Here is an 11,983-nt window from a genome sequence, read left to right as displayed (position 1 = left end):
TATTTATTTTTAATGATGGATTATGAATTATTAAATTAAAATAATGCTTAAATATTTGGTGTAATTTTGACACCAAATTTATTGTAACACAGCTCATTTGGTGTCAAAATTACACCAAATATAGTTTTATAGTTCTAGAGTTTTCACCATTGGAGAACTCTAACTCTATTTATAGAGTTTTAGTGATTCACATTTGGAATTGATTTTCTGCTAAAAGAATAAAATGAGTAGTTTTTCTTCACTGCCAACACCAAATTTCTTATTTTTCAATAGTATTGGGACAATTAAGTCATTAGCCCAATAGTCCACCATCTTTTTAAGAAATAGCCAAAATTTCATTTTATTAACTACGAGACCAAAGTAAATAAAGTTAACTAAAACCGAAGTAAATTAAATAAACTATTTTAATTAATTTAATTTATTTCAGTCTGGTATACTATTTTTTGGTAAAATGAAACTTTAATTAGAATATAGAATATTAGGAGTTGGCTATTTGGAACAAATTCTTCAATAATATATTTGATTCCACAATTAGTCAAATGGATTTATTTATTTTTTTCTAAGAAAGGATTTTGAATTATTTGTAGCTTATCGTCAGACATCAAGCTATTTATCAGCTGGCCCAACCGCATTGCAGGTTTGACAATTAACTTCGTTACCTAATAATTTCCCAATACCTCAACTACCCATGCATATATAGGTACTACGCATATATATTTTAACGCCATTTGGCAGACAATAATCATGTCTATAATTAATATATTTATGGTAAAGTAGCTGAACTATAAGGAAGAGTATACATCATCATTCTTTTTGGGCTTGATGCTTGAAATGAAAGATTCTCGGTAAAAAATAATGATAAGAGTAAAAAAAATAATAATAATAATGCTGAAACTGTTTTACTGTTGGAAAAAAGAAAATGGTGTTTGGTCCTCGCTTTTATTAGACTTTAACGAACTGTTTTGAGCTTCAGTAACTTCTGCTTCTTGCTCGTCAGCGGCTTCGTCGTTTGGCTCGGGTCTCGTAACAACAACCTGCAATTACATCATAAAATTTGCGGTTATAAAATCATCTTATAGAAGAAACATTTGGTGTCTAGTTAGCAGTCAAAAACTAGAACCACGAACCATAAAATTCTCGGTCTAGTAATTGGTCGATCATTAGCTAGTAATTGTTATTTCCGTAAAGTTGGAGGGTTAAATTAGAAAACTGCAGATTTCTGCGAACTTCACCGTTGGATCATAACTCATGTGACTTGGCATGTTACAGATCCTCAGCTTCTATTTAAAGGCAGGGCATGTAACGAGGGTGTGAGATTAGTTGCCACAGCATTGAGAGAAACTTATGAGGGCTTTGAAACACTGTCGGAGATGATTCAGAGATTAATTGTAAGTCAAAAGCTGTACTCGATGATCTTGGGGATGCAATCATTGATAGTGAATTTCCTTACAAGGCTGTATGTAGGTCAATATAGACCGAACCAGGATAAACCTCTCATCACCTATCATTCTTCTTGCTGTTTTATATTTATCTTGATCATAGTTTTCCAATCTGTTGCTTACACTGCAAGAAGCCGGGCTTTTTTTTTGGGGGTGGGGTTTGAAGCAGTATAACCCATTAAAAAATAAAATAAAACATTTAGGTGGGTAAATCTCAGTTTATATAGTAGCATAAAAGAACAATTTTAAGATAAATAAAGAGCCATACATTAGCATCCTCAGCCTCGTCCTCTCCACTGATCGCAGCCGAATACACTCCACAAGACTCCTGTTTCGCCGCAGCGTCTTTTTGCAGTTGTTCAATCACAAGCTCGAAATGTGTATGATCTATAACCAGAATCACATTCACCCACAAAACATAAGGTTATGATACAAGTTTAAGTTAGAGAAGAAGAGAAAAAGCAACAAGGAGAACGTTTTACCTTTCGCACGATTCATCGCAGCTTCGGAGAGCAGCAAGGGATGTTGACGTTCTTCCCTCTTAAATTTTTTTATTTCACTTGACCGCGTGTGCGATTGGGGAATAGTTGTTGAATCATGGTGAAATCGGTCCCAAATTGCCGAACAGCCTAAACAGCATATTAGAGCATGTAAGCCTAGGCTTCAATTGAAAATCGGTACTACAGTATTTATCAAAAGTTACCTCATAAAAGAGTTCAGTGTCTATCTTCGACAATCTGGCGCCGGTTTTCTTATCCATGTATGTCTGGTAATTAACTTACACGGCAGTTGGCTGAACCTGTTCACGTGGTTGATCGTCGTCCGAGTATTGTGCGTGTTATGGTGAAAACAAATTCTCTACTCGATAAGCATCCTCGCGGAAAGAATCGTCAGCACTGAATAGGAAGAAGAAAAATATCCAAAAAAAAAAAAAAAAAAAAAGCAAATTACACCGATTTATTGGTTTGTACGACTTTTTTTTTCCTTACATCCTCTCAATTCTTGCAAGGAAAGTATTTCAAAACAAACTTTTAGTAGTGTTGTTTGTGAAGCATTCCCCGTTGGATCAATTCAAAATAACACAGCACCAAAGAAGAACTTTGTTTTGAAAATCAAGAGGAAAGCATATCCCTGATCTTAATGTGGATATACGTACAACTCTTAACAGGAAATCAAATAAGGCCACAATTTTCTTCACATGTCCTGGTATTGGTATTTTTTCCCCCCAGGTTTGACGTTGCAACTCAAGCTCAAAAGTATTCTAAGCTATTACTTGACTAAATATTTAAGCCTTATCAACCTTAGAGCCTTAATTCCAACTTCATATGCTTCTCTTCATACAACCAAGGAAAAATATTAGGTTGGCTCTTTTAAAAAAAAGAATGGCATATGTACCAAAATATCTTTACACACAATCTGATTCAGATGTGAAATTGGGTTAGAGATATGTATTTAAGCACCTTTGATTGGCCTGTGGAGACTTCTGTTTAGAAGTGTCCATAATCTGCACAAGAAAAGGGCAACCGGAAAAGATAAATGAAAAGAAATACTACCAGAAGTACAACTAAATAAATAAATATCAAGTATGAAAAAAAAACAAAAAATTAGTCAAACAAGTTACCAAAAGTGTAAGAATTGCTAGATAGTCAACTTTTTGTAAATTTTTTGTAAATAGCCACCTCAATTTATTTACGGCATTCAAAAAGACAAAAGTACCCAAAAACATTCCCGCCTGTACCAAAGCATACTTTGCAATCAGCTGAAATGAACATACCAGACACAATAGTGCCCTCAGATGTGTCACCACCAAAAAAAGTCCAGCCACTTGTAATTTAATCGACTTGATCAATCTATTACAGTGTAAGCATATTCTTATAAACACATACACACTGGCATCAAACAAATACCTGCCTTGATTTCTGACCTCTTATTATTCACTGGAACTTCTTCACACATTGTGAATGCTGACGAGTCAATGGAATAATGTGCTTGAGAGCTAAAATCTTCCACAGGGCAAGTTACTTTTATAGAGTTTTCAACTTCTAGGTCAGAACCATAAGAGGTTAAAAACTTGTTCACGTGCTTGGAATCAGTATCACGTTCGGATTGCAACTGACTTTCCTCATTCTCTGTTTGAGAACATATAATAGCCTTATTCATTAAAATGTACGACACACGAAAATAGGGATCGGAAAAGTTCTCATAGTTACCTGTATTAGTCAAAGTTTGAGGAATAAAATCATCAAGACATTCCAGCTCTGAAAAGATATCAACATTCTGGGCATCGATATATTTGTTGCAATACCAAAACCGGAACAAGGTTAGAATCATGGATATTTATTTTATAGAATATCGGAATGCGATATTGAAATCATCACCTCAGTAGCCGATTTGCCAACAGTGATAAGTAGAGCAGATGCTTGGATATCCAATCCACTACTTGGAACTGTAACGAGATTTTGTTTTATATCAGCAGGAATTAAAATAATCTGCAGATGAAAAACAAAACCAATTCACTAACAACTACTTGAAAGCAAGCTTTCTACTATACACAATCAAATGATCCGTGTCAGTCCTACCAAAATCAACCTACAGTAAAACATGGAGACCAAAAAAGGCTTGAGGCATTCTACCAAGGCTAAGTAATGAAATCATATGGATGTATTTTTTTTTTTTAACCTCCTTTTCTAATACTTTAGATATTACTCCCGTCACACGTCTGTTTTAGATATTCTCTTGCCCTAAAAATTCAGCGAGAGGTCTTTCACTCTTCACATCTTGCAGTACTGAAGATGATGTGTGTGAAACCCCGAAAACTAGCTTATTAAATTTTTTTTAGATATTTCATAATCATATATAAAATTTCAAGTTTAAAGTGTGTGCTTACGTAGGATGTGTGTTTTAGTATAATTGGTGGGTAAATATGTATACAAAACTTTAGTTATTATTATTATTATTTATACATGCATATGTGACGCATAGTACAGTGATTGTTTATATATATATATATATATATATATATATATATATATATCATATATATTAGATTTTTTTTTTTTCATAGATATGTATAAGGGAAGAGATATATTATTGTAATCTGTTAAGAAAAGAAAAAAATAATAATAAAAAGGGAGAAAGAATCAGTTAGAATATACACGTACAAAATTAATATATTTTTAGATTACAAAATATGTATATACATATTCCGTAATATATATATATATATATATATATATATATATAAATAAGTAATATATATATATATAAATATATATCAGCGCATGTGATGCTTTATAAATAATTTAGAGAGTGTTAACTAATGTTCACCTATGAACATATACATATGTGTATACATGTATCCTGGTACCTTCCTGGGAGTTTTTCTTGTAGTATATACGTAGATATATATATCGTTTATATATGTACATGATATATGTACATATATATATATATCACATAATAATAAATTGATTTTGTTTTGAACGATTCTCCCTTCTTTTCAGTAAAGCGTTGATTAATATATATATATATATATATATATATATATATATATATATATTTATATACGTAAATATCTTTAATTGTTAGGGTTTTTGCAAGAGCCACTATAAATAGTTATGATGCGCTGAATCTTTTTCCCTTCCTTCTCCACGCTCAAATTTTTCCATATCCCCTGTTCTATATCTCTTCTCCCACAAAAAAAAAAAAAAAAAAAAAAAACCCTAGCCACCAAATTCTCTTAGATTCTTTTTATCTAATTTCTAAAGCTTTAGGAAGCGGTTTCTGTTCATCCTAATCAAGGTAGAATCGTGCACCTTCTATTGTATGGTTTATTTTTATTTTTTTTCTTGAGCAACATGGTTTCTGGTTCAGATTTTATCAAAACCTAATTTTCATACGCTTACCGTGGTTTCAAAAATCGTGATTTTGCATCGATTCTTTTTGGAAAAGTTAGGTTTAGATGTCCTCTATCTAAATCCTTAATCGAAAAATATTTTTATAAAATATAGAATATTTTCTGATTAAAGTCCGATCAGTGCGCGTACCAGTTTTACAGTTTTGACAAATTTTCAAAATCAATATTTAGACGCTTACCAATTCAGTTACGTTAATTGTTTTAATGCAACTCTTCTTGTAACGTTTATTTATGTATGTCATCTATTCAAAAAAATTAATTTCATAATTTTTGGATCACTTTGATCTATTTTACAAGCGTTACAAATTCATTGTGCAGATCAGGATTTTTCCAAAGTAAATCCTAATATTTTAGTATTTCATTATTTTTGTCTTTTCTCAAATTTAAAAACTAATTCTGACTTTGTCGATTCAGAGTTTTATTTTTAAAATATTATTTCAGATTTTCTAGAATTTTTCCAGAATTTTCCAGAATGTTAGTTTTTTTCCCCGAAACCCTAATAGCCAAGGGTATTTTAGTAATTTCGCGTCTAATCTCGTTTCTGAAAATTTCCAGAACCTAAAATATGTCTTGAATACTTTTCCCAGCTGATCCCAATAGTCTTTTATTCCGATTAGGTTCCAATTCTCTTATAGCGTACAATTCCTTCGACGATCTACGATCGTAACTCCCGATATCCAGGTGAGAATAATCTCACTACAACACAGATTAGTTCAAAATTAAATATGATGTTTTGTGATTCATGTTATGGTTTGTTTAAAGGTTTATATGTTGGAGTAGGTTTTTCTTTATTTGATAGTGTGATTTATTGTAGTAGTTGGATTTATGTTTGGTCAACTATGCAGCGTTAAGTTAAAGTAGATTTTTGAGAATGTACATGGTTTATATTTTTTTTAGTCATGTATTGTATGAGCATATGTTTGAAAGTTTTTATGTACATGTCATATCAGTATGTAATGTTATCTTAAAAGTGAAAAGATAGAGATAAGCAAGGGAGTCGTATCGCCTCGAGAGGTATTAAGGAGAAGTTTCCCGGGCCGAGGCTCTAATGGAGAAATTTCTCGGGCCGAGGCCCTAATAAGTTTAAAAGATAGAGCGAAGTGTGGGACTTTATAACCCCCACGTCTTCGTATCTAAAGTGTACACTGAAATTGGTACGACTACCCTAGGGGCACCCCGAACTAAAAGTTGATAGAATCAAGAAAAGAAAGATCAAGTTACCGAGTAGTTTCAAAATACTAATAAACGGTTCATGCATTGCATTACTTTATTTTGTGAGCTTTATATTATTCTCGCTGAGCGTAAGCTCATCTTTTCGAAAAAAAATTATGCGTCTGTGTTGTAGGTAAACAACTCGCGAAGAACTGAGTAGGGTGGACTAGCGGCGTCGATAGCGAGAGGGCGGGTCATGGTTTCCATTCACGAAATAAGTCTTCCGCTATAAGTTATTAAGAAATAAATTTGATAGTTTTGTTTTCTTTATTAAGAAATATGTTTTCCGCTACAAGTTACGGTTTTCTAGTTCGTTGAAAGTTATTTTATGGATTACGTTTTACTTTGCTACTATCTTTGGTTTAAAATCGGTATCTCATATTTTATGTTTTCGTTAAGTACTTCTCAAGATATTTTGAAATGCAATCTATATGTTTCTTTAATGCTTTTGTTTCTTTTTAAGATCTTCAAAATTTTAGTTCACCTTGATTCGATGTGTTTAAAAAAAAAAAAAATTCCTCCAAGTTTTCTAAAGAATTTTCTAAGGTTTAAAAAGTAAGTTAAGTAAGACGGTCCGAAAAGTCGGGTCGTCACAGTTGGTATCAGAGCAACGAACCTTTGACCCCCTTCGCTATTCGATTGCATGGCTGTTCCCCCTACTCAAGTAAGTTAGTACCTTTTTTTTGTTTATATGTTAGTCGTATTTTTTTTCTTAGATGGAAAACATTCAAGCTGCTCGTGGACGAGGTAGAGGAAGGCCACGAGGCCGAGGTAGAGGAAGAGACAGAGTTGCCGCTGATGTCCCAATGCAAGATGCTCATCATGACGCTCCGTTTCCTGAACAACAGGGAGCCGCAGAGAATCCCAACGGTCCAGCCCCCGGACCTCAGCCAGCGGCCCAACCAGATCTTGCGGTACTCGTTACTGCATTGCTGCAACGTATCGAAGCCCAAGAAGTGGAGATACAAGAGTTGAGGAACCATCTTCCCCAAGTCAATGGAAATGTGGAAGATGATCAACGAGCACCAACAGCATCTCCCCAGAATGTACCTCAGATGGGCCAAGTTGTTGTGACTGATGATCTTTTTGAAAGGTTCAGGAGGATGAGAGCTCCAGATTTTGAAGGTTCCACTGATCCTTTAGTGGCTGATGAGTGGATGTCAGAGATGAAGAAGATCTTCAACTTCATGAATATCTCAGAAATTGAGAAGGTCATATGCGCGTCTTTTGTTCTAAAGAAGGATGCACGATACTGGTGGGAGACAGTAGCAGCTAGAAGAGACATACGCGCTATGTCTTGGGAAGACTTCATCGAGGAGTTCAACAGTAAGTATTTCAACATGCGAGCGATGAATACTCAACATAAGGAATTTACGGAGTTAAAGCAAGGCAAGATGACTGTGACTGAAGCTGTGAGGAAGTTCAACCAGCTAGCCAGATTATGCCCTCACCTGGTTCCGACCGAGTCAGAAAGAGTTAGAAGGATGATGGGAATGTTCCGACCAGAATTGGCTCTGGCCATTGATAGTGGAAGTCATCCACCATCCACTGTTGCAGACTGTCTTGAACGTGCAATGCGTGCTGAATACCATTTGATTCAAGTGAAGGAGGAGCGAGACCAGTACATCAAGGCAAGGAAGGAAGAGATAACTCAAAATAGAGGACTAGATAGCAATAAGAAGGCCGGTCAGCTTCTCCTCAACGACCAAGTTGGCAAAGCGCAATACCTCGAGAATGAAAACGGGAGGAAGAGGAGCTATCCTGAAAATGGTAATAATGCAAATTACAAAGTCAAGACGGAGAACGTATCCTTTCCGAAGTGCAACACATGTGGGAGGATGCACCCAGGAGAATGTAAGATGGGCAATATGTCGTGTTTTAAGTGTGGTCAGCTAGGACACTTCCTCAAAGATTGTCCTAAGCAAAACATTGTCCAGAACAAGCAAAATGATCGTGATGGGCGACTCAACTTCATGCAAGCTACATTCGAAGGGCCGCCGATTTTCCAAGGTCAACTAGAAGCACCACCAAACACTCAGACACCACCACCACCTCAAGATCGCATTTATGCCTACACCAATGCTGATGCCCTTGCCAGCACCTCTAATGTAGTAGCAGGTCAGCTTCTCTTAGTACGTTATGACGTCTTTGTTTTGTTTGACTCCGATGCTACACACTCCTTTATTTTCTTAGAGTTAGCTAGGAAATCTTGTGATAGAATAGAGAAAACTATAAAGTTTTCAGGATGGCCTTAACGTCTGACGATGTATTATCAGAGTACTTTTAATAAGAATACCGATAGTAGTTAGTGGTTCGGTGTTAAGGATTGATTACATCGCCTTGAAGAAGATAGATTTTGATGCTATCTTGGGAAAGGAAGAAGTCATATGATATTTCAATATTTCCAATCTCTTTCAAAAGATGTAGTTTGTCAAAGTAAGAGTTTAAAATTTTCTTTCCCGACGTTTTCGTTAATTTTCGAGACGAAAATTCTAATAAGTAGGGGAGATTGTGAAACCCCGAAAACTAGCTTATTAAATTTTTTTTAGATATTTCATAATCATATATAAAATTTCAAGTTTAAAGTGTGTGCTTACGTAGGATGTGTGTGTTAGTATAATTGGTGGGTAAATATGTATACAAAACTTTAGTTATTATTATTATTATTTATACATGCATATGTGACGCATAGTACAGTGATTGTTATATATATATATATATATATATATATATATCATATATATTAGATTTTTTTTTTTTCATAGATATGTATAAGGGAAGAGATATATTATTGTAATCTGTTAAGAAAAGAAAAAAATAATAATAAAAAGGGAGAAAGAATCAGTTAGAATATACACGTACAAAATTAATATATTTTTAGATTACAAAATATGTATATACATATTCCGTAATATATATATATATATATATATATATATATAAATAAGTAATATATATATATATATAAATATATATCAGCGCATGTGATGCTTTATAAATAATTTAGAGAGTGTTAACTATTGTTCACCTATGAACATATACATATGTGTATACATGTATCCTGGTACCTTCCTGGGAGTTTTTCTTGTAGTATATACGTAGATATATATATCGTTTATATATGTACATGATATATATACATATATATATATATATATCACATAATAATAAATTGATTTTGTTTTGAACGATTCTCCCTTCTTTTCAGTAAAGCGTTGATTAATATATATATATATATATATATATATATATATATATATATATATATTTATATACGTAAATATCTTTAATTGTTAGGGTTTTTGCAAGAGCCACTATAAATAGTTATGATGCGCTGAATCTTTTTCCCTTCCTTCTCCACGCTCAAATTTTTCCATATCCCCTGTTCTATATCTCTTCTCCCACAAAAAAAAAAAAAAAAAAAAAACCCTAGCCACCAAATTCTCTTAGATTCTTTTTATCTAATTTCTAAAGCTTTAGGAAGCGGTTTCTGTTCATCCTAATCAAGGTAGAATCGTGCACCTTCTATTGTATGGTTTATTTTTATTTTTTTTCTTGAGCAACATGGTTTCTGGTTCAGATTTTATCAAAACCTAATTTTCATACGCTTACCGTGGTTTCAAAAATCGTGATTTTGCATCGATTCTTTTTGGAAAAGTTAGGTTTAGATGTCCTCTATCTAAATCCTTAATCGAAAAATATTTTTATAAAATATAGAATATTTTCTGATTAAAGTCCGATCAGTGCGCGTACCAGTTTTACAGTTTTGACAAATTTTCAAAATCAATATTTAGACGCTTACCAATTCAGTTACGTTAATTGTTTTAATGCAACTCTTCTTGTAACGTTTATTTATGTATGTCATCTATTCAAAAAAATTAATTTCATAATTTTTGGATCACTTTGATCTATTTTACAAGCGTTACAAATTCATTGTGCAGATCAGGATTTTTCCAAAGTAAATCCTAATATTTTAGTATTTCATTATTTTTGTCTTTTCTCAAATTTAAAAACTAATTCTGACTTTGTCGATTCAGAGTTTTATTTTTAAAATATTATTTCAGATTTTCTAGAATTTTTCCAGAATTTTCCAGAATGTTAGTTTTTTTCCCCGAAACCCTAATAGCCAAGGGTATTTTAGTAATTTCGCGTCTAATCTCGTTTCTGAAAATTTCCAGAACCTAAAATATGTCTTGAATACTTTTCCCAGCTGATCCCAATAGTCTTTTATTCCGATTAGGTTCCAATTCTCTTATAGCGTACAATTCCTTCGACGATCTACGATCGTAACTCCCGATATCCAGGTGAGAATAATCTCACTACAACACAGATTAGTTCAAAATTAAATATGATGTTTTGTGATTCATGTTATGGTTTGTTTAAAGGTTTATATGTTGGAGTAGGTTTTTCTTTATTTGATAGTGTGATTTATTGTAGTAGTTGGATTTATGTTTGGTCAACTATGCAGCGTTAAGTTAAAGTAGATTTTTGAGAATGTACATGGTTTATATTTTTTTTAGTCATGTATTGTATGAGCATATGTTTGAAAGTTTTTATGTACATGTCATATCAGTATGTAATGTTATCTTAAAAGTGAAAAGATAGAGATAAGCAAGGGAGTCGTATCGCCTCGAGAGGTATTAAGGAGAAGTTTCCCGGGCCGAGGCTCTAATGGAGAAATTTCTCGGGCCGAGGCCCTAATAAGTTTAAAAGATAGAGCGAAGTGTGGGACTTTATAACCCCCACGTCTTCGTATCTAAAGTGTACACTGAAATTGGTACGACTACCCTAGGGGCACCCCGAACTAAAAGTTGATAGAATCAAGAAAAGAAAGATCAAGTTACCGAGTAGTTTCAAAATACTAATAAACGGTTCATGCATTGCATTACTTTATTTTGTGAGCTTTATATTATTCTCGCTGAGCGTAAGCTCATCTTTTCGAAAAAAAATTATGCGTCTGTGTTGTAGGTAAACAACTCGCGAAGAACTGAGTAGGGTGGACTAGCGGCGTCGATAGCGAGAGGGCGGGTCATGGTTTCCATTCACGAAATAAGTCTTCCGCTATAAGTTATTAAGAAATAAATTTGATAGTTTTGTTTTCTTTATTAAGAAATATGTTTTCCGCTACAAGTTACGGTTTTCTAGTTCGTTGAAAGTTATTTTATGGATTACGTTTTACTTTGCTACTATCTTTGGTTTAAAATCGGTATCTCATATTTTATGTTTTCGTTAAGTACTTCTCAAGATATTTTGAAATGCAATCTATATGTTTCTTTAATGCTTTTGTTTCTTTTTAAGATCTTCAAAATTTTAGTTCACCTTGATTCGATGTGTTTAAAAAAAAAAAAAATTCCTCCAAGTTTTCTAAAGAATTTTCTAAGGTTTAAAAAGTAAGTTAAGTAAGACGGTCCGAAAA

At 33.3% G+C, this 11,983-nt stretch overlaps 1 long non-coding RNA gene across 5 annotated transcripts; it reads right to left on the bottom strand.

The window, feature by feature from the left end:
• Positions 1 to 713: 713 nt before the first annotated feature.
• On the bottom strand, positions 714 to 4,240 carry LOC149387329 (uncharacterized). 5 transcript variants are annotated; one of them, XR_016300809.1, is made up of 10 exons: positions 4,119 to 4,240; positions 3,818 to 3,928; positions 3,650 to 3,716; positions 3,364 to 3,568; positions 3,214 to 3,289; positions 2,900 to 2,943; positions 2,143 to 2,335; positions 1,922 to 2,068; positions 1,708 to 1,826; positions 714 to 1,034 (listed from the first exon to the last, which is right to left on the bottom strand). It is a non-coding gene; the product is annotated as an uncharacterized LOC149387329 (long non-coding RNA). The 5 variants fall into 5 exon arrangements; XR_016300808.1 differs by lacking the exon at positions 3,214 to 3,289 and having other exon boundaries at positions 3,347 to 3,568; XR_016300807.1 differs by lacking the exon at positions 3,214 to 3,289.
• Between the last annotated feature and the right edge of the window lie 7,743 nt (positions 4,241 to 11,983).

This window comes from Urtica dioica, chromosome 8 (assembly GCF_054948205.1).
Source record: "Urtica dioica subsp. dioica isolate 48M chromosome 8, U.dioica_male_clone48M_v1_H2, whole genome shotgun sequence".
Lineage (NCBI taxonomy): Eukaryota > Viridiplantae > Streptophyta > Magnoliopsida > Rosales > Urticaceae > Urtica > Urtica dioica.
Note: the sequence above shows the minus strand (reverse complement) of the source record. Positions and strands in the feature narration are given on the sequence as shown.